Source organism: Passer domesticus, chromosome 2 (genome assembly GCF_036417665.1).
Source record: "Passer domesticus isolate bPasDom1 chromosome 2, bPasDom1.hap1, whole genome shotgun sequence".
NCBI lineage: Eukaryota > Metazoa > Chordata > Aves > Passeriformes > Passeridae > Passer > Passer domesticus.
The window spans coordinates 105,551,631-105,567,293 of NC_087475.1; the positions used below are offsets into that span (position 1 = coordinate 105,551,631).

A 15,663-nucleotide genomic window follows, 5' to 3' on the forward strand; every position below is an offset into this window, starting at 1 on the left:
GCGTGATGGAAAGGGATGGTCAGTTGCTCAAGAATCATACAGGTGCTGTGCTGAGGTAGCTCACATAAAGTGCTTTTGCCACACTCCTCTAGGTTAAAAGCAACTGTAAGAAACTCATTCTTCAAGGACAAAACATACACAGTTGGTAAACAGATCACTCACTCTAATCCACAGGTGTTTTTGTCAAAATCTATTTGGACTGTGCTCTCCCTGCAAGCAGGAAAACTATTCTGCTTGCTTTCCTCCCACATCTGAATCTGAATCAACCCAATATTTCAATATGAACTGTTAGGAGCTTCCTAACTCTGCTGTGTGATGGACTCACCATAAAGCTCTGAGAGACAGATTGGGTATTGAAACACTCAAATGCTGACAGCCCTGGCTTCATACTTTGAGCTGCAATAGCTGTGCTTGGCAGACAACATGCTTTCATTGAGTAGCTGGAAGACTCCTCCAAAATCTGCCATCCCACCTGGACAATGGCATTCCCATCACAGGCAAGCCTCTGACTGCAGCAAGGAAATCCTGGCTGCAATGAGGGACCCCACCTCACAGGGGAGCCGTTTGAATTTCAAGAACAGTACAAGCCTAACCGGAGGCTTGTACTGGCACGTGTCAGAATGTACAAACTGCTTTGGTGTCCTTGGATTGGATATTTGAAAAGGTTTTAAACTTCTCCCTCTCCTGTTCTGCCACCAGAGGGCACGGCTCCCCACTCTGCCAGGAGATGCATCAGATTGCAAGGACAAGGGGATTGCCTGCTGGATAAGTTTGATGTCCTATTTCTCCCACCTTCCCTATACCTGCATTTCACACTCTTGGCTGGACCTGAAGCCCTGTCTAGGAAGAAAATACCCTGAGAACTTTAGCCGAGGCAGAAGGGAAGGCAATCGGCTGTCACTTTGCATGGCTTGAGAAAGCATCTGACACGTCTCGTTCCTCCGCTGAGCCCGTCCAGAAGCAGCTCTGCCAACACGCCCCCTTTCCTATTTCAGCTCTGCCTCGTTCGCACTGTGCTGCACATCTGTGCACAGCCACAGCCCTGCCTCAGCAATGCCTGGGCACACGAGGGTGAGGCTTCCTGCAGCTCTTGACCTGTGGGAAGCAAGCTGGGTAGTGAACCAGATGCTCACTCCTCCTTCACAGCCATTGCAGAACTACAAGATGCAGGGCAGCGAGTAATAGGACAGTGACCTTTTTCTGCTATGACCATCCAGTAAACAGCACATTCTATTTTATTTCTTCCCCAATAGTCACTGCCAACAGACTGTGACAAGCAGCATATACTCTCCTTTGATGTGACAATAGAAATCTAACCAGAGCAGCCACAGATTTTTACTTCTTTTTCTTTTTTTTCTTTTTATTTTTTTTTTACCATAAGTAAAATATGGCTAAAATACAGGATATTAGTCATGCCTTTGGGAAGTCAGAGTAAGGCAAGTTCAGGAACACTGACAGTAAAACAAAGAAGAAACACTGAATTTGCACTAAGCTGAGGTTCAGACCTACTCAATTTACAGTGAGGCTTTCCAACAGCCATTGGGAAGCAAAAAAATTTAGCTTGCAGCAAAGCTGTTAACCTTTTCTCTAAGAAAAGCGCTTCCAAACTGGCATGGCCTCTTTGATGCTGTATGAGGACTCAGGACTAATTTCCTAGAGGTATTTCTCACTGATGAGTGCTCATTCAGGAATTCATGCAAATGTATTTGAGGTTGTGAAGTGCTGGGAAATCACTTGCACTTCCTCATAGGATGTATATGCCTGGTCTCCAAGAGTGGTACCTTTTCTGGCTTGATGGTTAGAACAAACAAACTCTGGTTTTGGACATTAAAAGTCAGAAGAAACAAAAACTGAATTAGTGAAACTTTTTGGTTTAGTTTGATGAGCTAAGATTTTGTTTCTCCTTAGTTAATGCACAAGATGCACACAATTGTTCAGATGCAGATATGTATGGAGTTATAAATACCTGTCATTTTCCATCAGTATGAACTAAAGTCCATGCAAAATAGGCAAACATGATCTTGCCAAAGCAGCCACATATTTTAAAGGAAGAAATATAGTAAAACTTATTTTTATTTTTTGAAGATACAAATGGGTATTGGAAGGTACTCTGAATTGGAGTCTAGCAATTCACTGGTAAAAGCAAAAATAAAGACAGCCTAAGATATTGCTGTGTGTAAATGCCAAGTATCAGAGCTTGTTGTGCTGAAAAAGGTTAGGAGTTTGAAGCAGTGATATAGGACATATAATTTTCCCAAGCAACCAAGATTGTATTCTTATGCAAATGATGAGGCTACTAAAAATACCAGGCAATTGAAAGGACCAGCTTTATATAAGCAGAAATACATACAAATCAGCATTCCATGAGGCTCACCAGCAGGCACCAGCAGGTTTTTAATGGGTGTTTTAAACATCTGCTTTCACCCTCTCTCCCTGACAATTTGTCTCTCTACGTGCACCAGATGCTTCCAAGGCTGTGGAAATGCCAGGAAGTCAGCCCTGGAGATTCAGAAATGGAAAGGCAATTATCATCAGTAAAGAGGAGCACAACATGGATCAGGTACCTTCCCAGGAGACTGGTGCAGTTCCTGCTGCAGGACACAAAGAATTTGGGCACTAAAACTGTGGGCTGCAAAAGCCCAAGGCAAGGTCTCCAAGGAAATGGTGGGAAGATGCCCATGGTGCAATACAGCTACTGCTCTTCCTCCAGGCCTGATCTGCAGCCTGGCAGCGACAGTCCTGCCAAAAGAAGCAGGAACAATGAGAACACATCCTCATCATGGCAAAACTGCTGTGATGTGACCTATGATTTCTTTCCATATCTCCTGCCCAGCATAAAGGAACTGAAGAATTTTGCCATGTCCTTTCTTAAACCTAAGTCCTTCTATTGCCAAATGGCTCTTAGTCTTCTCTGCCAATGGCACAATATTGTGGTAGTGATGGACTCTGATCTGGCAGCACTGCGGCACCACTTCATTGATCTTGAGTGAAAATGTACTATAAATGCTTCTGTACGTATTTCCAAATAACAGGCAATGTGAGCAATCTATAGCATCCCTTGGCAAAAGTTCTGAATTAGGCACTCAGAAAAAGCTGGACTGACTCCTGACCTTGTGCACTAAGGACCTAGATAACTCAGATGTCAAACTCTCCTTTTGCCCAGAATTTTAGCCTGTGAGAATCCGCTTTGTGGTCCTTTTGCAGTGACCAGAGGGGAACCTTAACTGAGCTTCCCATAAGTTTTTGCTTCAGCACAGAGTTCTTACTTTTGTAGCATGACATGTTGTGCATGGACCTCTTTAAGCAGCCCTAAGAATGAGTTTTGACCCCATCATCAGATGGAAAGATGTTTTGACTTTTAATAATCCACCACGACTTGGGCCTGGCAGTGTATGTTCTCTTTCCAGCCCTCCCACACACTGTATCTTTTTAACCTGTGTTGGCTACCAGACCAAGCAGGAGAAGATTACTTTTGTCCTCTTCCTTTGTGCCTTTGTGCAGCACCAACACACCAACTTGTCCTTTCTAGGGAAGGACTCCCAAGGAGACACCTGAGAGCCCTTTGACAGGGATCCCTCTAGACAAATCTCTGAAGCTCTCTCTCATCTGGGTTGAGATCTTAAGTATTCAGTGTTGCTACATTGGGCTCTGTGTAAAAAACTCTTGTGTATTTTAATTTTCTTCCTATGTTGTTTTCTTTGGGAAAGTTAACAACAGCTGGAAAAGTTCATTGCAACCCCAATATTATTTTCTGAAACAAATGCTTATTTTAACATTGTACCCAGAAACAACAGGAAGTTCCTCTAGAAGTGATGGCACTGCAGCTTCTTTAAAGCAACTAGCATTTTTGGCAACAGCTATTTTTACCCACAGAATGCCACTCAGGGTTAAGAATGAAGGTAGAAGAAGCATTACTTATCACAGCTCCATTTTTCTCAGTGTATTATATTATAAACTTTATTTTTTCCCTTTAGAAATTCTTCTTGGGCTAAACCCCAGCATACTAGTCAGAATTACTTCTGATCCTGTCTACTTTACTGCTGCAGCCAAGACATATCTTGAAAACATATATCAAGTTTTGCATTAGGCCAGTGATCCCTTCCTTTCTGAACCCTTTACTGTTTTACTAGTTTGGGTCTGCATTGCTCAAACTTCCTTTCCCATTCAGCTGAGCATAATTGTTGGCTACCTGGTGGAAAAGCATTCTAGAACTCAGTAAAGAGAATCAGTTTTGCTAAAATATGTTTGATATTGCCTAAAACTGTACAGAACTTGTTTTGACTCTCGGTTTCTGCAGAGCAGAAAATATTTTTTTCTAGGAAACAGTTTTGCTGCATCACTGCTATTCATCTCCTGCTTTCTGCAGAGCTTCACTGATCTCAGCTCAAGAACGGCAGCTGAAGTTTCTCATCAATAATAATAATTATGATAATAATAATAATAATAATGATAATAATAATACTAGTAGTAATAATAAAAATAACAATAACAACAACAACAACAATCCTCTTGGAGCAGGACTCCAGCACACCTGCAGTACACCTACCAGACTAGCACATGCAGAGTCTCAGGAGGCTTTGTTTACTGGTGCAGAAAGGAGCAACCTAAAGTTACTTTGTAAAGCGAAGCAGCAGCTATTGATAATTGTTAAGAAAACACTTAAGATTTGCTGTTTATCATTGCATTTCTGCAGTTCTAAAACCAAACCAGCCATGTTGTCCAGGAGCCAGCATTTTCTGGGTATTTCATGCTAGCCTTTGCTACACTTGGGGGGGTAAAATGCAGTAGGAATTGATTTGAGAAAGCACAGAGAACAAGCAGCTTTTGCTGAAAGGAGTTTTCTTGTATTTTTATCATGATGATATAGCTGGGTTTGGTTGAAAAAATTTATTAAAAATAACAAAGCCTGAATTGTTTTCTTTTCCTTTATCCCAGTTTCCCCCTCTTGTTTACTTCTCTGTTTCCCTTAGCAACTGGTATAAAGAGGAGAAAAGGAGGTGAAAAATAAACAAACAATTTTTTTTAATGGAAGGATGAGAAAGTGCTTCTGTTTCTGTCAAAAACCCCAGAAATGTTGCATCAAAACAGCAAATATGTGAAAATGGTTGTTGAGGGAAATTTTGTCAGACAATTTTTATTGGTATTTTTATCACCATCATCATAAACCCAGTATGCTCTCTGCACTACCTCTTACTGCTGGGAAAGACTGACGACTTCTTCAGAAATACTGGACTGGATCCAAAGATTTGAAATCCTGAGACAGGGTCAAACCATAAGGAGGGTGCCAAGCAATGTCCCAAAATGCAGTTCTAGCTGTTGGGTTGTTCATTCACTTCTCCTGTCCTAAACTAAAGATCACCTTTTTCTCATCACATTCTGGCCTTTCACTGCCACAGAGCACAAACAAGAAGCAACTCTCAAGCAAGAAAGTGATCTTTATCAGAATCAATCACTTTGAAATATCTATACTCTGATCAGCTAACGTTCTGTCCAAGGGACACCCAATCCTGACTTTTCCTTTCTTCCAAGAATAAGGTATTAGGCAAGGACAAGCCAATGCTAACATGGTCAGCCCTAAACTCCTAGGGACATCTCTCTGCATGCTGTGCCCCAAGGTCACCCCAGGGCGATGAGCACGGCAGTACTTTCTGTAGGAAACTGTTTAAATTCAGTCCTGATCAAACCTGTGACTGTCTAGACTCTGGGACCAAGAAATACTTTTGCACCTTTGCTTCTGAACAAGGTCAAGATAATGCAGTGAGTGACAACTTCTCCCTCCACAGTGTCACATCTTGCAGTTGTCTTCCTGTGCACCATGCACAGCACATCAAAAAGTCTGTATGAGCAGCATGCTACATGATAGAGAATTCAGAAGAATTAGTCCCAAACAGAGTCAAAAATCCAGACAAAGCTGGTGCCAGATGCTATATAGGTCCACTCAGAGAAGAGAGAGATGCTGGTATTTGGAAGACGTTGTGCTGCAAGAAAATAGGATAAAAATCCATAAGCTGTCAACTGAAGTTGTCAACTGCCTGACAAATGTCAAAGGTGGGACGATGCAGCCAGAGGTAACTCTGCTCTGAAACTGCTCTGCAGGTCAGAAAGACCTTTTCTATCATTGCCTGAAAAAAATGCAGCATTGCTGTCAGGAGCAGTTCTCACTTCTGTGATGCAGAAATTATGTCTAAGAACAAGGAAACCAAAGCTTCATAATTTCACTGATCTTAAAAAATATGCAGGAGATTTTTAAGATTAGGAGCTCAGTTTCCTGCTTTGTTCAAGCTCTTTCTACAATGAAGTAAAACAAGTTGACTCAGCTCCACAAGGCAAAGCAAAGCGATGGGAAATGGGGTCTTGCTCTGTGCTGGGGAGAAGTTATATAACTGTATTAAAAAAAAACCCAAAAAAACCAAAACCACTTTAATTTTGATGACTGTTGTGCTGCAGGTGTTTTATCATATTTCAAATTTTCATTTGGATTTGAGACAGATTTTAGCATATTAGTTTGTCTCATGAGTATATCCCAGACAGTCTCAATTATTCATGAGAAGGACTATCCTGGAAAGAATTAAGCAGGTCGAGAGGTGAGTCACCACCCTTTTTCTTTCAATTGCTGAGATGTGTTCAGTCCTCAGGGAAATTATGGAGAAATGCAACCTTCCTATTAATTGGTCCAGAAGAAGAGGCATCTCAGCCAGCTGTGAAAGACTGATACAGACATAACAGCACCAGGCTTTGCAATTTCCCTTGGAGTCATTCCGTTTGTGACTTTGTGCTGTGGGCAGCTCTGGTCACTGCAGGGACTGGTGGACTATGTTTGGAACAAGAAAGGGCTGCCTCCCTGGAGCTTGCAGCAAGACCAACACAGCAACAGAAGGTGGGGACACCATGCCTGCACCTGAGTCACAAGAAACTCTCTCCTGACATATGCTGCACACAAAGAAAGGAAGGATTCACCATGAAAAGCATTAGTACAGAGCTGGATGGGCCCTTCTCCATAGCCTTCACCGTGATACTGGTCAGTAAAAGTAAAAGGCTGGTTGTAGAAACTGAGTTTGATCAGCCCCCTGTGCTGAGGAGAACCAGCAAGCAGTACAATGGCTGCTTGCACTTCCCTTAGCTTCAGGCCCAGGAAGCTTCTGAAATAATTCAAAGCAAAGGAGGAAGAGCTTCAAATGCTCCTGCTCCCAATGTGCTGTGTACACATTGCTTGATTCAAAGAAGATGAGAAGAATCAGGGAGCAGAGTACCAAAACATCATCAGTTGTCATCTATCAAGCATGTTGCAAGTGGCTGCCACCACAACTGGATCTACCTTTGAAGATTTTTGGATGAAAGCGAGGTATGTCCAGCAGAGAGCAGGGAAAATACTGAGCAGTAAGTGAAGGAGTCAGAGGAAGTCAAAGTAGGTTGAGGGAGTAAAGAGCCCCTCAGGAGTGCTGAGAGTGTGAGAGAACAGAATTGGGTAGGGCTAAAACATATGCAAGTGAGTAGGAAGGAAACAGATGCATGTAAGGGGATGGAGTCAGGACAGTAGGAGAGCAGAAAAAGCACTGAGTCTAAAGAGTCCTGCAAGGATCACACCATGAGTAGAAATCTTCCCTTTAAGGACTGAAATCACAATTACACTGGTTGAATTAGGGAATTATGGCACTCTAAATAAAAGTGGTTTACACAAAGAGCAAACCTCTCTGCTAAGCGATTATCTAGAGAAGTATGGAAACATTAATTTAGGAAGCAATTTTTAACCTAGGCAGCTGCCTTACCCCATCTCCCCAAAAAGACAGGTGAAACCTGTTGGATACAGGGTTCTGCAATGCAAAGGCATATTTCTTGTTTAGTGAATGTTCCTGATTTATACAATGATAACAGTAATCCAGGGACATTGCCTTTCTATTCTATGGGTCAGAAGTTTAAAGTTCTAGTATTGCCATAATTTTTTTTAAACACTGAAATACCCAGTCTGGACATGGTGTATCCTTTCCACTAGCTGGCATCCTGCAGCAACAGCCTCATTTGTATTCTGTCTTCTACTTGAGCAAAGAAAAAAACCACTCTGCATTGCCACAACTATAGTCCTTCCCCACTGCAATACAGAGACTGCCAAACAGTCACACTAAATTCAACATGTTCCTACTAACATATTTTATTCATACTTATGGTCTGCTTTCACAATGTGTTCCCAAATACTTGATTTAAAATTTAAGCTCCATATTTCTAACAAAATATATAAAGCAAAACAAAGTGAGTATCTTTTTCTACATAGCAGTTCAACAGAGCTGCTTCTCCTTCAAGGCTCATCTATCACAGATTTCAGGCAGGAGGTTTTTTTCCCCACACAGGGTTGGAGTGTCTTCCTGTACAAAGGAGAAATTTGTGACTTCTAAAATAATCATTGTCTATAAAGTCCTACTTCTTTTTTGAGATAAAAATGAATTTCAGGCTGTGGATAAGTTTTGGACCTGATGATACCACAAAGTGAGGCATCCTCCAAGGTAATCTTCCTGAGTGGATTCCACCTCCCTAACTCCAAACCAACAGTTGAGGCACTGTATTTCTGTCTTGACAAGCAGGAGTGGCCATGTCTGCTGGGGATTAAAGTTTCCCTGGCCCTTCCTGGTTGGGTCTTTACACAGCAGGCTTTTCTTTACACTCTGATTCTATTTGTGAAAGAAAGTCCAGCTAAACCCATCAGGTAACTTCAAGTAAGACATTGCAGACAATCTGAAAGCCTTGTGGGCCAGAGCCATTAGGCTCTCCTTTGCTGTCAGCAAGTCTAGCATTTCACCTGTGGATCTGAGAAGAACTTACAGCAGCATCCTCCATGTGCAGTAAAGGCTGTGTAACATTTTGCTCCAAGATACACAAGCCATGGCACTCTGATACTCAGGGAGCTGGAAAGTATATGGGCTACATTAAAGTCCTTCCAAAACCCATGAAGAAAAAATTAATTTCTAAGGGATGGCTCACCTCTCAGATATATTTTGTGTTAAGAGGACTCTCCCCATCATGTCAGAAAGAAGCAGGCAGAGCTCACAGTAGGCACTGTTACTTTTCTGATACCCAAACTAAATGAGGCAGATCTATAATTTCTTATAGTGGGCAGAGCAAAACACCTGCAGAGAAATGGGGGAAAAAAGAAGCATCAGCTTCTGGTGATGGTCTATGTCCGGAGCAGCAGGCCAGAAAAGATGCCTCCCCTTATGCTGCATGAGCCATTTCCTGCAACACTTGAGTTTCTTCTCACTGACTCCTGTTAGCAGCTGCTTTGTGAATTTTTACTGGCAGCCATCTGAGTTCACCCTTGGCACCACATACACACTCCAGAGCCATGAGGCTGAGCACTGCTCCATGGGTGACACTGCAGTCCAGGAGTGGCAGGACTGGGTTGAGCTGGGAGCCAGACAAGGTGATGAGGGCAGGTCCAGTGGCAATAACCATAACCAGCTGCAGTCCACTGTTTTCCAGGCAAAGCCAAAGTAATGAGGAAGGCCTGAGGTCAAGCTAGGAACTTGAGCCAAGCCTAGATACAACACACATCTCACATAGTTCAGGCCAGCTCTAAGGCCAGGATCTCAGCTTTATGCTGCACCTGGGCCAGGTGGAGGGTGGTTGGTGCAATGACAGCTTGCTGGAGTACTCCAGGTCCTGACATCCATTGTGAGATGAAGTCTAGGAACAGTGTTAGCCCTCAACTGGCTAAGCACTTCTAAAACTTAACCAGCAACAGGACTTACCCTCAGACATGCAGGGTATGTTTCAAATTCCCACCCTACTCTGAGACCTCTTCCTCTCCCACTCTTCATTGATACGTAACTATTAATAGTTTCTTGTGTGAGGAGCTGGAAGCAGAGGGAGAGCTAAGAATATAACACTATTAAATGCTACAATCAATGACTTGCAAAGGAGTGGAGAAGGGCTGCTGGCTGCCAGCTTATCCTCTCACCAGGGCCGCCCAGGCGGCACCAGCTCCCTGGCTGAGGCAGCTCAGCCACGGCTATAATTCAGTGTGAGTGCAAAGTTTTCTTTTGACAGGAAAAGCTGAAACAGCAGAGGGCTTCTTGCCATCATCTCTGGACAAGCCAAGGAGAGGCAGGAATGGTTTGTTTAATGCCATGTCTCATTATTCCTGGCACTTCATGACTCATTAAATGTCCTAGTTTTGTAACTAACTCCTGCTGAGCTCAACATTTGATACACATTTATGGGTGGCCTGTTGGCTGTACTAACAATTCATAATTCCCCTAACCATCTTAACTCCTTCCTTTGCATGCTAGGCTTCCTTTAAACAACTATAAAATAAAGATACTGGGGACTTCAGTTCTTAACACAGAATTAATTACATGTATCTGGAAAATTTATTAATGCTGCAGTTAGAGGCACTCGTTCTGAGTTCAAATAAACTGTGCTGGATCCCAATGCTTCTTACACTGCTCCCCTTCTGTATCCATTTGGCTTTTACCATGGATATATCCATGCACCTGAATGCTTGATATTGATGTCCCTTCAAAAGAAGCGCAGCAGCACACTCAGCAGTATTTATTCTCAAGGAGCCAAATGACCCTTCTTGGCCATTACATATGGGAATTAGAAGTAAGGGGGCTCTGTTCAGGAATCTTCTTGTGACATGAGTGATTTTGTCAGCTTCCCCCATTTTCCAGCTTGCTTTCTTTGCAAAAGGTCAGTGGGAATTCACAACAGAGCCCAGCAACATGTTGACCCAGTCTGACAATGGATTCAAACGGGGCAACTGCAAGCACTCAGCACAAGTCTGACAGGCACCAGTATTTTTGGAGTTGACAGCATATTTAACCTGCCTCTTCTGAAAACATCATGCATGGTCACCTTGGATGTAGCTAGACAGGTATGTGATTTAGGTATTTTTTCTCTCATTCACTTGAAGCACAGAATCACTTAGTCTGGTCACACTGAAAAGTGTGGCTTTGGGTACACAGTCAAAAAATCCAGTCTGTGTATTTCAGGGCATGACTGAAAAGCCACTAGCAAAATCACACAGTTCTAAACTGAAGGTATCTTGGATTACTTTAAACTCTAGGTGGAAGCTATTTGCAGCTTCAATCAAAGAATGTCATAGAAGTGTGTCTGATTTCAGGCTACCTTGTATGAGAACAGTCTGAAATTCAGTGGTGTCAGACAGCTTTCAAACTGCCTTTGTACTGGGTTTGGTTGGGATGGACTCAGCTTTCTGCACAGCAGCTTATAGGGTCTGTGCCTTTCATCTGTGGTTAAAAGAGCACAGGTAGCACTTGGGTTTGGGTATTGATGGGCAGTGCTAGCACAGGGTCAGGGCTTTCTCTCCATCACCCCACCAACAACTTTGAAGGCCTGTAGGCTGGAGATGGGCAAGAGACTGGGAGGAGTAATAACGGGGACAGCTGACTCACATAACCAAAGGGATATCCCATGCCGTATGATGTCCTCCTTAGAAATAAAACTTGAAGGAGAATGATGGGAGGACATTTGTAGTGATGTCATCTGTCTTCCCAAGCAACTGCTATGCCTATTGAGGCCTTGCTTCCCAAAAAACAGCTGGACATCTGCCTGCTGATGGGTTGTTGTGAATGAATTCCTCTTTTTACTTTGCTTCCATGTGCAGCATTTGCTTTTCTTAACAACCGCACTTTTATCAAGCCACGAGATTTTCTATGTCATTTTCTCCCCCAGCTCTTTCAAGGAGAGGAGTGAGAAAGCAGCTGGGTCGATATCTGACAGTCAGTCAAGGCCAACCCTCCATGGGGTTCTGGACAAAGATTAATTTTCTTGACTGTTCTTTCCACTTTGGTTACTGCTGATGGCAAAGAAAACAGACGATGAAAACTGCAAAGGCATTTTCATAGGAGAATTGTCAATTTCACTTAATACTGCCAACCTTGAACATTCAATAAACATCAGTCCTAATTAAAAAGAAGAAAAACCACTTGGGGTCTTACCTGTTAAGCCTCGGTGTGTGAGCCCACGAGGATGTGGTTTTATGACCAGCATATTCTAGTTCAAGCCTATGCTACCCTACTGAGACTGGCCCCGCCCTTACTAGAGCCTATTTTACATTCCTGCTGCTTGCTTTAGGTCAACACTAGCAGTCAGGAGGAGAGTCAAAGGAGCTTCAAGATCTGGCTGACAAAACAGGGACAAGAAGGGTCTTGTTCATTCTTGCAAAATCTTTTGTTTCAGAGGTGGTTTGCAGTAAGCAGCAAGACTGCGTTCAGCGGCTGCCATAGGGTGGTCCAGGAGGAGCAGATGATGCAGGAGGTCTGCACAGGAGGACAGTTTGTCACTGCAGCATTTCTGCCTGGGAGCAGCAGTTCCTGTCAGCAGGAGAAAAAACAATCACTGATTTCAGTCAAGTGCTTTGTCTGCAGCATTTCTGTCTTTGTCCTGCATTGCTTTATGCAAGGGTGAAACACTGACTATTGGTGACTCAGGCTTTTGCTGAAGGATGTGTTTTAAAGTTAGAAACATGGCTGTTACAAAACAAAGAAAGTGCACAAATTCACCCCTGCAAGAGTGAAAACAACAAATTGAAATGCACAGGCTTCAGGGTCAGAGAATATTTTTCTCTGGAAGGGATTTAGTTATTTTCTTACCCCATGAAACAGGTGCCATCTCTCAGAAAAGACTTCCTGTGAGGATTTTGATCCTTTGGGAGGGAGGATGAGTTAGTGGCTAGAGATGAAATGCAAAGGTGTTTTCAGCATAGCAGCTGGCTGCTCGGTTTTCTAATACAGTACATTACATTGTTAATGGAAATGTTGCTTTGTACCTTCTGTTTTTCTCCCAGTAGAATTAATTCCAGCACTGTTTGCATGCCAAGCATGCACACTCACAGCTATGAGCTCTGGGGAGAGGCACAGCTTGGACAGCACTGATAAGATCACAAAGATTCTGCACAGGGCTGGAGCTGAACCAGCTGTCTTTGCCAAGTGACTTCACCGTGAGACCATCTCTGCTCCTGCCCACAGGAACCATCACACACCACTACAGACAGGCCTCAGGAGTCAGCGGATTGGGGCAAAGGCATCTGGCTGTTTTGAAGTCCTTTGGGAGATTTGCAGGAACAGGGTTCTTCTGTTCCACTCTGTGATACAGCAAAGAGGGAAAAACCCCACTATTTCCCACAGAGCAGCTAACCCTTCCTAGTTTGCTAATCCAATCTGCAGTCCTACTTCTGCCAGGAATCAATCTGTTTCAAGGCTGCACGTGTCATTTTATTAAGAAATAAGAGAGAGCAGGGAGGAGCAGCTTTAAAAGCAGCAAGCCATGCAGAGGCTGGGAGACAGGCTGCCAAGTCTTTGGGAACACTCAGAGATGAAAGTACCACAGGAGTGCCACACGGCAGTGCTGCTGGTATAGGTACCGTGCTGCTAAAGCAGCTCTCTACATGCCAGTTATGAAGAGACACAAATTGTGGAGCTGGAGACAAAAAGCGCACTAAATCCAATGGTCACAAAATGGGAAGTAAAGGGAGTATATTTTTCCATGCTATAGGAGCCACTGACCCAAGCTGAAAGCCCTGGGAGAAAAAGCAACAGGGAATATTAAGTACTTCCCTGGGAGCTGACTGTGAATGAAGCAGCTTGTTTTTCACTTGGATTTGCAGACACATGTTTGTGAAGAAAATGAGGGTGCAAAAGCTGGAGAGATTTCTGAGAGGACTATAGGCTTGTACTTGAGAGAGGGAAATGCATCTAATGTAGCGTGTTATGGTGGGGATGCTCAAGGTACACAAACTGCAGAAACATCCAACTTGTATTTCATCCCGCTGAAAGCAAGTCACAACTCCTAATCAGCTGTTCAGACCAAAAGGAGGTTGTTTATTTTCCAAGTGCTTAAGAAAAAGAGTGAAATTGTAGGATGTGAGGAAGAGCTTGTGCTCTATTATTGCAGTGCCAAAGCACAGTATCTTAAATAAAGTCAGCAGTAATATTTTGTGTATGCTTAGGAGGAAATTGTAATCCCTCATCCAACATTACCCGAGTCTGCAGTTACCACAGTCTGAATCAAGCCATAACTATATATGCACAGCCATTAACTTATTGGGTCTCAATCAGCATAACTATCACTGTTATCACTAGAAGAAGAAAACACAATAGTGAACTTGTTTATTGGCTACTTTGTTTCCATAAAGACAACTTGCATTGTCTTCCTTTATATCACTGGAGACCAAAGTACTGAATATCAACAAGACAAAAACTTCTTAAAGACAAAGCCTAAGAATCATTAAGGTTGCAAAATAACTCTAAGATCATCAGGTCCAGTGATGAACCTGGTACTGCCAAGTCCATCAGTAGACAGTGTCCTCACATGCCATGTCTTTTGAATATCTATGGAGAAGGTTCACTACTTCCTGGAGCAGCCTGTTCCAGTGCTGGATAATCCTTTTGGTGAAAAATTATTCTTAATATCAAATCTAAACCTCAGGTCATTTTCTCTTGTTCAATCACTTGCTATATGGGACCAGAGACCAACTCCACATCTGGCCACAGCCTCCTTTCAGACAGTTACTGAGAGCGATAAGGTCTCCCCTGAGCCTCCTCTTCTCCAGGCCAAACAACCCCAGCTGCTCCTCACAGGACTTGTGCTCCAGACCCTTCACCAGCCCCACTGCCCTCCTTTGGACACGCTCCAGCACTTCCATGTTTTTCTTGTAGAGAGGGCCCCAGAACTGTTCACAGCACTCGAGGTGTGGCCTCACCAGTGCCGAGTACAGGAGGACAATCCCTGCCCTGCTCCTGCTGGCCACACCATGGCTGATCCAGGCCAGGTGCCACTGGCCTTCTCGGCCACCTGGGCACACGCTGGCCAAAAGCAGTGCGAGGTCAAACCCTTGTTTTCTTTGCCCAGTGTTCACCAAGCAGAGGGTGAATCCTGAACCTGTCAATAGTGTCCGTCAAGGTGGTGAGTCACCTCTTGAGAATCCTGGAGGTTACCTGGCAGCTTGTCCACTCAGCTCAGCCTTGGTTAAAGAATCAAAGGGACAATTTGAAGCTGAAAGCCAGTAACTGTGGGATTTTCCAAGTACCACTCTGCCTGCAACATATCTCTTGTGCAACATGGAATACTGTTCAGACGTAGGGATTTTTTATTCAGTTCAAAAATGAATTAATGTTCAAATGTAGCTATTACAAAACTCTCTGTAGCACTGACAGTGTAAATTAATTGCAGTCCTTCCTCATGAGGGGAAGTGGAGGGGCAGGTACTGATCTCTTCTCTCTGGCAAACAGTGACAGGACCCAAGGGAGCGGCCTAAAGTTGACCATGGGGAGGTTTAGGTTGGATATTAGGAAAAGGTTCTTTCACCCAGAGGGTGGTTGGGCACTGGAACAGGCTCCTCAGGGAAGTGATCACAGCACCCAGCCTGACAGAGTTCAAGAAGTGCTTGGACAATGCTCTTAGGCAGATGGTGTGGGGGGATGGTCCTGTGCAGGGCTAAGTTGGACTCAATGATCCTTTTGGGTCACTTCCAACACAGATATTCTGTGATTCCATGATCCTGTAATTTGAAGAGACTTATTTTCAGCAGTTTGACATACATTAACAACACTTTCTAAAACACACAAATACTGTTCAAAAGGGCAGTAAACACCCCCACAGCAATGGCACCTCCTTGTCCCAGCAGGCTCAAAGAGGTCAACACTCCTGACC

At 43.5% G+C, this 15,663-nt stretch overlaps 1 long non-coding RNA gene across 1 annotated transcript in view; it reads right to left on the reverse strand.

Annotated features, from left to right (window-relative positions):
* Positions 1-15,663, reverse strand: part of LOC135294695 (uncharacterized) — a 43,995-nt gene that overhangs the window by 27,485 nt on the left and 847 nt on the right. The window contains exons 3-5 of the long non-coding RNA XR_010356776.1: positions 12,606-15,511; positions 11,952-12,326; positions 8,971-9,116 (exon numbers count right to left, since the gene is read on the reverse strand). This is a non-coding gene — a long non-coding RNA (uncharacterized LOC135294695). The remainder of the gene's footprint in view (positions 1-8,970; positions 9,117-11,951; positions 12,327-12,605; positions 15,512-15,663) is intronic.